This window comes from Mauremys reevesii, linkage group 10, assembly GCF_016161935.1.
Source record: "Mauremys reevesii isolate NIE-2019 linkage group 10, ASM1616193v1, whole genome shotgun sequence".
In the NCBI taxonomy this organism is placed as follows: domain Eukaryota; kingdom Metazoa; phylum Chordata; order Testudines; family Geoemydidae; genus Mauremys; species Mauremys reevesii.
The window spans coordinates 22187063-22201318 of record NC_052632.1 but is presented as its reverse complement, the minus strand read 5'-3'; the positions used below and the strand labels follow the sequence as shown (position 1 = coordinate 22201318).

Here is a 14256-nt window from a genome sequence, read left to right as displayed (position 1 = left end):
AGGTGTTGGTCTCTGTCTGCAGGGTTAGAGCAGATACGGTTGTACCTCAGTGCTTGGCTGTAGACAATGGATCTTGTGGTGTGCCCGGGATGGAAGCTGGAGGCATGAAGGTAGGCATAGCGGTCGGTAGGTTTTCGGTATAGGGTGGTGTTAATGTGACCACCACTTATTTGCACCGTTGTGTCTAGGAAGTGGACCTCCCGTGTAGATAGGTCCAGGCTGAGGTTGATGGAGGGGTGGAAGCTGTTGAAATCATGGTGGAATTTTTCCAGATAGGGGATCGCCCTGGCTATGAATAAAGACAAAAGATTGTTTCAGTACTACAGAGGAGGGGGGGAAGCCCCTTTCACTGGGGAGACATCTTGGGAAGGAGAGATGTTCATGAAAAAAAATTGGCTTTGGTTCCTGTGAAGCCAACCAGCTCTGCAACAGACTGAACTTTGGGGTGGGGGGGGGAGCTTATTTCATTCGATAGGAAAGGTAACATTAGTAAATATATGCCCTAATTCACATTTCATGATTTTGTTTTGTATTGTAACCATTTGTTTCCATCACACTGTTTCTAGTTGAATCTCTGTTCTTTCCTAAATAACCCTTCTCTTGTTTGATTACCTTCGCTGTGGTGTAGGGGAAAATTAGTAAACTGGGGCACACTGCTCCTTTGGGGGCAGAGGATCTGGGATTTCTGTGAGTAGCCAGTGTCAGGGGCTGGTTCTCATAGGAGAACAGTTCAATGGGACTCTTGTTTACCAGCAAGGCACAGACAGGCTGGCCTAGCCCAGAGAAGAGTTCTTGAAGGGCTAACATGCTGGTGGTGTTACAGAGCCAGCACCTAGCCACCATGGGCAAAGCTACCTCTTGCTAGAGGCAGGGGGTTACAAGTGACTAACAGCCCTGGGTACCCCAAGAACCATCAGTCATTCAGCAGCTCTATATAGAGGACCAGATAGGAAAGTGACCTCTCTCTTCCTTGTGAGTGCACTAAGAGAAAAAGGGGGCCAAGAGAAATGGGGCACTATTGGTACCATCTCTCCTTCCTTCCAGGATGCTTTCGTCCCCTCTCCTCAACTCATTACCTCAATTTCGGCCATGTTAGTCACTTACGCTCATTTCATGTCCTGTGACAGGTTCAGCAAGAGGAGGAGGAAAAACTAGGGAGTGAGACGCCCCCTGCAGTAGGCGTTTTTTTTTTTTTTTTGTTACTAACAAAACAATACAGTCGTGGAGTTAACACAAGGTTTGCCACCATCACATTATTCACTCTGCTTGTGTGTTCAAATCCCACCCCACTCCCCAAAACCTGTCTGATCTATTTAGACTGTACACCACATATGGTCCTTCAGACGTTTTAATCTAGCCTCAAGCTCTCTTGAGCTCTCGCTGGGGAGTGGGGTCTGGGCAGGGCCAGCTCCAGGTTTTCTGCCGCCCCAAGCACTTCAGCGGCAGCTCAAAGAGGAAGAGAGGGACTGAGGGACTCGCCACTGAATTCCCGCCGAAGACCCAGATGTGCTGCCCCAAGCATCTGCTTCTTTAGCTGGTGCCTGGAGCCGGCCCGGGTCCAGGGCTTGCCCTGCTCTGCACGTGCTGTGGCTCCGCGCATCTCCTGGAAGCGGCGGCATGTCCTTCCTCTAGCTCCTTTGCAGAGGCACAGCAAGGGGGCTCTGCACGCTGTCCCCACCCCAAGTGCCACCTGTGCAGCTCCCATGGGCCAAGGGGAGCTGCAGGGGCGTTACCTGCGTACAGGGCAGTGTGCGGAGCCACCTGGCCACGCCTCTGTATAGGAGCCAGAGGGAGGACATGCCGCTGCTTCCAGGAGCTGCTTGAGTTAAGTAATGCCCCGAGCCTGCACCTCTGACCCCCTCCTGCACCCCAACCCCAGATCCCCTTTCTGCCCTCTGAGCCTCTTGATCCCAACCCAGAGTACCCTCCTGCACCCCCAATCCCTCATCCCCAGCCCCACCCCAGAGCCCGCACCCCTAGCCAGAGCCCTTAATCCCCCCGACTCCAATCCCCCTGCCCCAGCCCAGAGCCCCCTCCTATACCCTGAACTCCTCATTTCTGGCCCCATCCCATAGCCCTCACCCCCTCCCATACCCCAACCCCCAATTTTGTGAGCATTCATGGCCCACCATACAATTTCCATACTCAGATTTGGTCCTCGAGCCAAAACGTTTGCCCACCCCTGCCTTAGACACTACCTTAACAAATATAATTAATACCAAAACTCCATCAATGGGGGTTTGGTTTGCAGGGTCAGGGACTAGAGACTTCAGCTTCACCACAATGGACTTCTCAATCCCAAACTTCAGTGGGACTGGTGTGTAACAAGCCAGGGTAGCTTCCACTGTGACTGGAGCTCTCATCCTGCCTGTGCGGTTGTGGTTAAAGGGTGAACTGCACTCTGAGACCCCTTTTAGTCCCTCTCAAGTGCACCAGGCCTGGGGTACCAGGCCTGGCTTCCTGAACCTCACTCTGGGCAGAACCACTTGGTCCTACGAGATGGCTCTCTGCAGCGGCGGCTCCAGGCACCAACACTCCAAGCGCATGCCTGGGGCCGCAAGCCGCAGGGGGCGCCCTGCCGGTCCCTGCGAGGACGGCAGTCAGGCAGCCTTCGGCAGTATGCCTGTGGGAGGTCCACCGGTCCTGCAGATTCAGTGGCAATTTGGCGGCGGGTACATGAAGCCACGGAACCGGGGACCTCCCGCAGGCAGGAGGGAAAAAAGCTAGAGCTGCCCCTGGCTCTCTGGGCTGCAGCACCTATTTACCAACAGTGTTAACTCAACAGGCCCAACTGGTTTTGGCACCTGTAAGCTCTTTTCCTCCGGGAGCCTGTGACAGCAGTTGATTAAAGTGACTCAAAAAATGGCTTATTCAAAACAAAGCTTAATTGATTCATTCACTCCAACAGTATATAGCATGCAGAGACAAGTGTTAAAACCATAAATCCTACAGGCAAACCAATAGAGGCCTATAAGGATATTACTTAATCCTTAACCTTTCCTTGCAAGCTTTGGTAAGTTCCATTGAGCCCAGGAACCTTCCATTTCTGGACTAGGCAAAGCAGACTGCTCTGCTGCATTCTCAGCGTCTGTCAGAGAGATCTCCAGTGGCTGCTGACAACCCACCTTTCAGACCCTTCCTTTCTAGGTCCAGGTCCTTTAATAATTTAGTATCCCTTTTGTTCCTAGGCTCATGCCTGGCAAGAATGAGCCTACTAAGCTGGCTGTAGCAATAGTCTTGAACCCCTAATGTCATGAGTATGGGCACACTGTGCTGTTGGTGCTATCCCAACAGTTCAGTTCTCTAGAGAATGCAACACTTAAGAGGTTACACATTAAAACCATTATGATGTTTTCCTTCAAACCTCTGGAAAAGTGACTATTTACATGGTAATAACCCCAGAGAGTTCCTGCTGCAGTTGACTGTAACGAGACATTCCTTACTGACCCATATCATGATGGCTGATCACTAAATATTAAACTCGCCTGCAGTATAGCTGATACAGTGCACAGCAGATAAGATGGCAAACACCACACATACTGAATTGACAGGCATTTCCTTTTCTCTAATTGTTAATGTTTCCTTCAATGTAAAGTCTCCTGCTTTTCTTGTAATAAGGAAGAATGTAATTAGGAGGCCTCTTGTTGGCTGTCTTGGCACAAGATCATTCATCATTTTGAATGCTTTTCTTTAACTTCCTTGTAAATCAAGTCATCTCATTTGTAGCAGTTCACTGTGTCTAGTCATTTTTGCTCTCTTCCTTTTCTAAAGTCTTTAAAAACAAAATAAACGTGGAGTGTTTAATATGGAATGCAACATTGTAGCCCAAACACCTCTAGTCTAGTGTTTCTTTGCCTCCAGAGTTCTGTTCTGGACCTCAAACGCTCCAGCATTTGGACTTAGGACTGAATCAAAACCTCTGACATATGTCTAGGACATGTTCTAAAAATGGATATGATAATATTGCCTGCATATGTTCTTCATTCCTCTTTAATACAACCTAACATTTCCTTTTGACTTGTTTCTTTGCATTGAGACGTCATCTTAATGGACTGTCCACAGTGATCCTTATAACTTCTCCCTTCCCTAACCTTAAGATTTTACAGCCAGTTCAGAACTCATTGTTGTGCAGAAGTAGTTTAAATTCTGCTTTCCAGTGTTCATTACAGTATCTTCAATTTTTCTACAATGAACATGGTCTACCATTCTGTTACCCAGTTACCTAACTTTGCTGGGTCCTTCTGGAGTGCCTCAGAAGCATAACCAATGAACACACAGGGAAAAAACAAAACCACACAAATCTCTACATAGACTGCATTGTATTCCAGAATCAGGCAGCTTAAAATGCCATAAGATGCTTTATAGAAAATAAACGAGAAGCCAGTTTTTGTAAAAATAGATTAAAATAGCTGGCAGCTTTTGAAGACATTATGTCTTACTATTTCCAGTGACTAGCTGAATATAGTTACAAAACACTGTAATGATCCATTTTTCATACTGTGTCTGCTGAGGTGACATTGGTGTGGATGTATGGGTCCAGTACACTGCACTCCTTAGATCATCTTGTCAAGTTCAAATGGAAGCTGTCTAAAGTCTACTCATACATCAAAGCTTTATAGGATGTTAGTCAATAAATACTAAGTTGTCATGCTGAGATAAGGAAGGAAATTTAATAAAGGCATCGGCTGTGAATCAAAACAAGTGTGTTTTATTCACTATCTTCCTTCTATATGGAAAATAGAGTTTAGTTATCCCTCTGCCAAGTCTTCCCCAGATTATCCAGTTAGTTATGGCCTTGCTCTCATGATGCTGAGTAGAATACTGCATGCTCCCCATCAGTTTCTATTGTCTCCCTTCCCCATTCATTCAGTTTTATGTTTGCTACAAGCCGTTCTGTTTGGTACTGCATTTCCTGTTTTATTACCCGGCTTGCTTCTGCCACAAATAGTGGCCATAATGGGCCTGAAGTCCTGCCTTGCTGATGCAGGACAAGCTCCCATTGTCTGCAAAGATGAATGGGGCTTGTCTCCTGGTTACTTCTCTTAGGACAAAGGCACACTTAATAAAGCCACAAGTTACCTATAGACCAGATGCTCTCCCAGAGCCTTACAGATCTACCTGTTCTGAGATGATTCCTGACATCTGGGTGAGTTCCACAGAGTGCCGGTTTAAACAGCCTAACCTCTAAACAGTCTGTTCTTGCAGGACAGGTGCAATGGCAAGTAACCAAAACCACACCTTATTGGGCTCCCACTTGCTAAGCGGGTCTTGCTAAGCATGTTGGGAACGTAGAGCTAGTGCTTCAAGCCCCAGCTGGTGATGCTCACCTGGCTGGTCATTACTAGTCCAGTGCCAGCAGTATTTGCAACTATATGGAAGACGACTAGGTCCCTGCACCCATGAACTTAAAAAACAGAGTCTGATCTAGACATTTCAGCTAAGACATCAGCAAGTCCTAGCCCCTGCACACAGCCAAAGTATATTGGAGCAGGATCAAACATTTGGATTTTAATATAGATGTCCCCAAGTTCAGGGGTGTTAAGATTCAGTGTTTGTGTCAGCCTCTTATAAATACAGGGACCAAGAAAAAACAAATTTAGACCCAGCTCCAGATCCTGAAGCCACCTTTGCCCTGACCCAAAGAGGAAGAGAAAAGTTCTGCAGTTTTTGTTTGACTTAGTTTTTCTTTATTTACAGAGTTCAGCCTAGACATTCCAAAGAGCCCAGGAGTGGTTGCCTGGGGGTAAAGGCAGGTTACACTAGCTTTAGGCCCAGAATTTGACAGTGGAGCAACACACACAGATACCACAGTAGGAGTGGGCCTGTATGTTCAGCATACATTACTATGAAGGACTAACATGTTTATACTTTAAGAACATACAAGCCTCCAGCATCAAGCCCGCATCATGCCCATATTGCCCTTTCTACATACGCCTCACAGAGACAAGCCCAAAAACACAGATGAGAATTCAAACACCTCCAAAGCGAAGGTGTATTTAGATCCAGGGTTTTGTTCTCACATATTGGAGATGGGGCTCACGTGCAAAGTTCAGGTCATGACTCCTCAAAGGTCAGGGGATGTTTTGATCTAGGGTTGCAGCTTGGGTTCAACTCCCCTTTAAGATAGAAGATAGTTCTCATAGTGTGGCCACTTCCTCTTCGTCAACCACCAACCCCAATCCTCATCCCCAGATAGGCTCCCCTTCACAATTACCAATAGACTCCCAGAGCTCTCTTTCCTTTGCCCCTAAAATCCCTTCCTCCCTTTCCATGACTTCCTACCCAACCAGCTCTCCCGGCCTCAACAGGTGATCCAGACCCCCTCGCCTTTGAGCAGCCCTGCAAGGCAGGCATTAGTACCCTGGCTTTTCCAGTTACTCCTCCCTCCCCACGTCCCCTCTACCTTTGCTGATCTTTGCAGGGCCCAGTAGGTCAGGTAGAATATTTCTTAGCCTCCTAAACCAGCATCACACTGGTGCACTCGAAGCTTTTCCAGTCAGCCACACCCCACCCTGCCCTGCAGGTTTCCACTTTCACATCATTTAGGTTAATTGAGAGCAAGCATCCTACATTCCTTTATTGTGAGTGCACAACCTTTGGTCAAACAAACCAACCCAAATTTCTAATAGAAACCCTGCCCAGCTAAAATAGCCTTGCTGAAGGAAAACTTTAAAGAGGAAACTATATGGAGAGCAGGGAAATTTGCTGCCTAAAAAGCAGCCCACTCACACTTCTATTAATACTGTTGTCAAAATCCTGGCTATCAAAAGGCAAATGTGCAAAAGCTGAATGAATTGCAGTTTCAGCTTCCAGGGGCCTGTGTGAACTTTTCTCGCTGTTTTGTTTCTCATGGTTTGTGCCCTTTGAGCTACATTTTTAATTCAAATTAACACCAAAGCTCAAAGCAAACCTCTGCTGAGCCACTTGAGTTGTATGGTCTCCAGCCAAAACAAATGTGTCAATCCAGGTTTGTAGAGGTGGCACAAATTTTGGCCGGGTCAAGGAACCAGGAAGGAACTGGTTACAAAAATAACTTCTCCCAGTTCTAGAATTCTCCAGGTTGTGATGCTCCTGGAATGGCGGATGAATGGAAGTGCAGGCAAACTGGGCACAGTCAGACACCTTGGGCCTGATTTTCAGAGGAGCTGCACACCCACAGCGCTTATTGATATTAGTGTGACATGTGATGTTTGACATCAGCCCCTAAGGGTTTAGTTCTGTTCTCAGCTGAGAAAGAGCCTGCTGCATTAATGGGAGTTGCTGAATAAATCCTTGTACATCAAGATGAGACTGTGCCTCATAATGGTTGCATCTTAAGGTCATGAGAGGGAGTGTTTCTATGCTTACCACACAACAGGAACAGGGGGAGGGCTTGCATCCTTTCTGAGTGCCTGCATCTTGTTTGTTTGTTTCTGCAGTGCTTGCCTGGTGCTCTGCACCTTCCCTACCCCTGGCTCTCTGTGCTAAATTGCCACATCGGTGCCTTTTCCCAGAGCTGTAGTCTAGTGTTTCCCTTCCAGAAACATTGTAATCTGAGTGAGGAATCTATTTCACCAATTCTCTTTAGCAGCCTGTCCTCCTTCTCTGCTACAAGGTATTGTGATGTTAGAAATCTAGGACACAAAAGCCATTTGTTTCTCTGTTATGACTTTTGAGCTTTCCTCAATAGCTCTCCTAAATCATGAATTGCTACTTTGGATCTCTTCACTTTCAAAAGTGAGCTCACTCGTGCTTCCACTCTGACACTCCTACTATTTCTCTTTCCCTCTGCCATTCTCATCAGTTATTGTGAAAATGCACAAAACTTAACATGAACAACAAGAAGTTCACGTCAAAGCTTTATCCAGGTTCCAGTGATGTCCTATCAATCCAAATCTAGAGAGTGTTTTCCCCTCCATTTTGGCTCCCACTGCTGTTCACCTTTTGTCACCTCTGTTTCTTTCAACCACTTCGGTGGCATCATTACATTCTGATGCAGTTTCTTTTTTCTACCAACTTTCCCACTGATTTAAAAAAAGAATCCAGCTGGTCCAGACCACGGCAGCCCCACCTCTCTAGGGACACCTGTCACCCCAGTGCTAGGATTCAGCCACTACACTTGACTCATCTCCACTATTGTGCTGCTGTTCTCCTAATGCTCTTCACTGATGTCAGAGCAATAGCAAAATTAAGCATGTGCTTAAGCACTTTGCTGAATCAGGACCAAAATGAAAAGTACCTAGAATCTCCTTTGAATCAGTTGATTTTCCGTTTCAGCTATGAAATTCCCTTAACTTGCACGGTTGGGAGGACTGATTCTCTTGTTCACTCTTCCGATACCAGTATTTCTATAAGGAAGAATGAATATATTAACTTCTCCTGGTCAAAAAATAGATCACATTTTTCAGGACATATACATTTTTTGTTTCCAGCTCGCATTATCTCTCAGCTTCAGTTGCTTTCCAGGCAAAAAGCAAAAACTGCACAGGGTTCCCAAACAATCACACCAGTGGGGTAAAATGTTCAAAATCACCTAAGTGACTTAGGAGCCTAAATTCTGTTTTCAAAAGCAACATTGAAAGTCAAAGGGTGTGTAAGGCCTAGTCCACACTGGAATACTTCTGCCAGGATTGCTGTATATCTACAGTTGTACTGGCAAACCCTACTAGTGTAGACACAGCTTATCCCAGCAAAAGGGGGCTTTTCTTGGTATAGCTACAACTTTGGCAAGTGAAATAAGCTACACCCACACAAGCACTTTTATGCCAGCATAAAATACTAGGCCTTTTACTGGTATACAAATATCATTAAAAAATTACCCCCAACCAAACTGCTATACTGGCAAATGTTTCTAGAGAAGACCCTGCCACACGTTAAATCTACACTATGAGCTAGGGGTAGGATTCCCCTGCTGCTGTCCACAGGCTTGCACTAGCTATAAATAGCAGCCTAGCTGTGGTAGAGCAGGCAGTGGAAGCACAGCTGAACCGTGCTGAATAAATACTCACCGGTTTCAGGCAGGGTTGTGCATGGCCTGGCTCAGCCATGCCTCTGCTACTTCTACCAGCGCTACTGTGGCTACACTGTTCTTTATACTTGCACTAGCTCAATGAGGGTTAGCGCGACTGTGGGTGCATAAGCCCGGGAATCACACCCCAGCTCATCTTATAGACATAGCCAAAGTCACTTCTGAAAATGGGATATAGGCTCCTTAGTCACTTAAGCTTTTGAAAGTTTTACCCAATATCCTTTTCAGATCTAGGAGCAAGAGCCAGCTGCTGCAGGGAAGTCAGCAAACAAAACAGGTTTTTTTCTTTAACAATATGGAAAAACAATACAGTTTTGCAGACAGCTTTTCAAAACAAACACATGGGGTCACACTCATCTGGAAAGGGTAGGAACAAGCACTGATTCACATAGCCAGGAAGTTACTGCTTATGGGGAGCAGGAAGTACCAATAATGAGAATTGCAATTCCCATGGAGCTCACAAGTTTAGGAGATTGACTGTTCAAAGCCCTGATCTGAATGGCACATGTTTGTAGCAGGTGGTATTATTTTAACCTTACCGTTTCCAGATAACTCCAACAATGTGCCTTGTTAAGCCTACAACTTTAAAACCAGACCTTGGGGTTCTTTTTTGAAAATCTGTTCTATTATCAAGACCTACACTTGACCTATGCTCAATGGTGTATTTAAAAACTACAGGTATAATAATGTTAGCCCTTGTAGACATGCAGACTCACCCCTGCGGTGCCTCCTGCTTCTGGGAATTAGCTCATTCCAGCTAGGAGCACCCTCTACAGGCCAGTGATCTGCTTGGCCTCTGGTCCCAAGTCCCTCCCTGGATCCCGGTGCCTCTTTTAACTGGGTCTCCCCCTCCCAGGGAAATCCCACCCCACTATCCCCACTTTGCCTCAGTGTTGGCTACTGCCCAATCTCCATCTAGCCCCCGTTCACTGGGGCAGACTGCAGTATCCACCACTCATCAGCAGCAAAGGGGTTTGGACCTGCTGCCTTTGCCTACCCCTGGGCTGCCCCCTGCAACCCCAGTACCTCTTGGCCTCATGCTAGGCCACAGCCTGGGGCTTTCCAGGCTGGAGCTCCCCAGCTCCTCTGCCTTTCCCCAGCCCTGCTCCACTCTAGGTACCTTATGTCTAGCTCCCTGCAACCAGGCCCTTCTCCTGCTGGCTCCCAGCCTCTTTATAGGGCCAGCTGGGCTCTGATTGGGGCGTGACCCAGCTGCAGCTGCTTCCCCCAATCAACCCAGCTCTTTCCTTCCACAGCCCCAGCCCTCTGCAGGGCTGGCTCTAACCCTTCCCAGGCAGGAGCGGGTGACCACCCCGCTACACCCCTCTTGACCTGAGCAGTTAGCCAATATTCAGGGTCTTGTGGTTGTTTTCATTTGGAGAAACTGATGATGGAGTCAGATATTTCTTTGCTGTAATCTTGTTTATTTAGAATGTACACAAAGTCCTGTTTCCCTGAACACAGCAGGAATCAAACAACTGCAGACGGTTTCTATGTTCACAGTCCAAGCTTCTTTCCAGGCAGCACTCTACCCAAAAGCTCTCTCTCCTAGCTTTTTCCCAGGGTCACACTAGAATTGCTTCTTCTCTGGAGCTTCCATGATCCCTTTTCTGTATACCTCTGCAGTGCCGCTCTCTCTCTCTCAAACACAACTCCATCAACCACTACCCAGCCCCTGCTGCCTGCATCCAGCCCCCAGTAAAACACCTCTACCCCATAGCTCAGCCAGCGGCGTATTATTGCCTAGGCTGATAAGGCTTAGGCCTAGGGTGGAAAATTTGAAGGGACAGCAAATTTGAGCACCCACGAAGAAGCTCCCCTGCTCCAGCTTGCCTCCTCTGTGAGCATGCCTCTGTGTCCTGTTTCTCTCCCCTCCCTCCCAGTGCTTGTGCTGCAAAACAGCTGTTTCATGAGGGAGGGGGGAGGAGGAGGAGGAACGCGGCGCGCTGGGGGAAGAGGTGGGGATGGGGCGGGGATTTGGGGAAGGGATCCAATAGGGGCAGGGAGGGGGTGGAGTTGGGGTGGGACTTTGGGGAAGGGGTTGGAATGGGGGCGGAGAAAGGGTGGAGTTGGGGCAGGGCCAGGGGCGGGCGGGGTGACAATTATTTCAGGGCCTACGGGCGGCAAAATCATTAATCTGCCACTGAGCTCAGCTCCTGACTGGCCTTACATGTTGCTGGAGGCTTCTCTGTTTTCAGCTATCAAGTCCACAAAAGAGCTTAATGGCTTCTTACATTGGTCCTGAATGAAGGACTATTGCCCGCCAGTTCCCGTGAGGTTTCACCCAACTCCAAGTGTAGGATCACAGACCATTTAGATGTTTTTTTCAATGTCTGAGAAATTATCTAAGAAACAGCAAAAGCTGCCTCATCTAGATCTATATTAGTCTAAATGTCATTCCTGGTCACATAGAAGAGTTGCAGGTCTGTCTTTGTGTGTTTAACATCTTACATCCCCGTTGTTAAAATGTCTTTCATTGCATTCCCTACATTAAGACAGATAAGCAGAGCACTAAATTCTAACAGAGGCTATCAGTATATGATGCCTCCAAAATAGAACCACGCAGGAAAAAGCATTCCCAGTGCGCTGGATTCCTCCCTCTTCCCCAGGAAGTGACCTTTAAATGTATCAGATGCTCTAGGAGGAGACAATGTAGTGGCAGTAGCACAGCACTGGGGTGACAGGTGTCCCTAAAGAGGTGGGGCTGCTGTGTTCTGGATCTTTTTTTAAGTCAGTCTGTTCATTCCCAACTACAGGAAGTTGCAGCAATCCAGCCTGGAGGCCATGAAGTTGACTGCAAACCTTTTTTGGCCAAGACATTGTCATGGCTGGGGTGCAGCCTCATGGCCAGCTGAAAGTGAAAGGTTATTTTTGTTGTTGTTGGGTTTTTTTGGCAGCTATCACTACTTGACTGGTTGGAAGCAGTGAAGAATCCAGAACTCCAAGGTTACAGACACGACCATCTGAGGGTAGACTCACTGTGTAGTGGGAAATACAGGGGCAGATTCTCATAGATGTAGAAGCTCTGACATTTTACACCAGGTGAGGATGTGCCACCAGACTGTCAAAATGTTGCCCTCTTCCCACCAGCTTCGCCTCTGCCAGCCAGTTACCTTTCTTCCTTTCTGACCTTGACCTGGCAATTAGCTAGTAGCCCCATCCAGACGCAGATATTAGACTCAACTTCATGCTAGTGGTACCACAAAAAAGAATTGGCTGTAGTGAGGAGGGGAGAGCGAACCCAGAAACAAAGGAAGGGTCAGCACTTGTGTCAGAAATAGTGGAAACATTTTTTCCTGCCTGACCTCAAATGATACAGAATCCTACAATGACATTTTCATTTTCAAGACAGCAAATGACAGAAGGGCCAGAAATAAACAGGAAGGGTGAAATCCTGGCCCCACTGAGGGCAATGGGAGTTTTGCCATTGATTTCAGTGGAGTCAGGATTTCACCCGCAAAACCATATTACAACTGAATTACTGAGACTCTGTCAATATTTCTATTGGTATATGTGTTAGGCCAGGTCTACACTAAAAAGTTAGGGTGACCTAGCTATGTCACTCTGGGGTGTGAAAAATCCACCCCCGCCCCCCGAGTGAGTGACATAGTTAAGTTGTTAGACAGCGGTAGGATGATGGAAGAATTCTTCCATTGACCTCGCACTGGGTGCAGGGAGCAAGGTGGGGAAACCTGCAAAGCCATTTTGCCTTGGGCTAGAAAACCAGAAGTGCCATGGAGAGGAGGAGCAGGCAGAGCAGGCCTGGGATGGGAGTGGGCACCATGTCTCACAGCCCGTGGTCCAAGAGGCTTTATGTGCCTTGCCCCGCAAAGCTTTGTGGTGCCTGCCTGGAGCACGCAGCAGCCTGCACTGATTGTTGCATAAATCCTCTGTTGCAGGGCTGGTGAGACTCTATCTGCAGATGGGGGAGCCCACAGGTGTCTGCAGGTTCCCTCAGGCTCCTGGGTGTCTCAGACAGTGACTCCAGCTAACATGATTGCCCATCCCCCCTAAATTGGGGCCCACCCACATTTCTACTTCTAGCTATGCCGCTGGTTCTGGTCACGTTAGCAATTAACCCAGAGACTGCAGTTTGTCATCCAAACCCCCATCCTACCCCCCAACACAAAACCGACAACAATGTAGTTCTGCACTGTAACCAACATCAATCTGGATTCTGTATTTAGATTCAGAAAGGGGGGGAAAGCCATTTCCCTTATCAATTCATCCACAGAAACTCACCACAGTATGACAAATAATTCAGCTATGTAGACGCTGTTAATAAGCTCAATTATCTGATTTTTGCAGTGTCTGACTTTTGGATGATGCCTATTTAAGGAAAAAAAGCCATAAATGTGTAGGCACTCTCCTCCTTCCTCAGCTGTCACATGCCCAAGAGCCCCCTTTCCTAGACAGAAGGCTAGAAAGGTATTCTTCAGAGCCAGGCCCAGTTTCTAGCTCATTCCCACAGCAGTAGAAGTGCCATTTGCAAGGCCACACTGGTAAATGGTTCAAGGCATCAAGTACTTTGTGAGTTGCTGAACTCCCACTAACTCCAATGGTAGTTGAGTGCACTGAGGCCCTGGCAGAAATACTTAGGCACTCCGCAGGATCAAGCCATTAAGACTGAATTCTACTCCATTGCAATCTGGCAGGAAACGACTGTGGAAAAATCCCAGAAATGTATTGAAACAGTCTTACTATTAAAGATCTAGTGTTTCCAAAGATCTAGTGCAAATGGGAACAACTCCAAATGAGATTTCTGAGCTAGTGTCTCTTAAAGTCACTTGCTTTGGCTTTGCAAAATACAAGCCCTTCTGCTCTGCTATAATTAAAGTTTTTGGGGACATGTCTGAAACAACAAGAGAGGGGAAGTTAGGAATGTGTATGTTATAATTTACACCTTTGTCCGGCCCCTAAACCTGTAAATTGCATCAACTTAGTCTCCTCCCATCAGCCCACTACTGTCATGTAACTTGCACTCTCCTGTCATCACTTCTGAATTTGATCCATTGTGGCCTAGTGGTTGAGACAGGGAATACTTTCGGAGCCTTTCTGTGCCTCAGCTTAACCATCCATTAAATGGGTACTGTATAGCAGGAACATCAAAGGGTTTGTATGCATTTCTTTAATGTTTACAAGGTGCTTTAAAATCTTTGGCTAGGCGTGCAAAGTATTTCTATTGTTCTGAGCTGGGCACAAGCTTGTTATGGGTGAGTTAAAACCCCATCTAAGACAAAGGGATCGTG

General features: G+C 47.1%; 1 long non-coding RNA gene across 3 annotated transcripts; it reads right to left on the bottom strand.

The window, feature by feature from the left end:
• Window positions 1-5675: 5675 nt before the first annotated feature.
• LOC120373461 lies at window positions 5676-10147 on the bottom strand. 3 transcript variants are annotated; one of them, XR_005585546.1, is made up of 3 exons: window positions 10128-10147; window positions 8219-8327; window positions 5676-6116 (listed from the first exon to the last, which is right to left on the bottom strand). It is a non-coding gene; the product is annotated as an uncharacterized LOC120373461 (long non-coding RNA). The 3 variants fall into 3 exon arrangements; XR_005585547.1 differs by lacking the exon at window positions 10128-10147 and adding an exon at window positions 10034-10091; XR_005585548.1 differs by lacking the exon at window positions 10128-10147 and adding an exon at window positions 9547-9592.
• Window positions 10148-14256: the final 4109 nt, after the last annotated feature.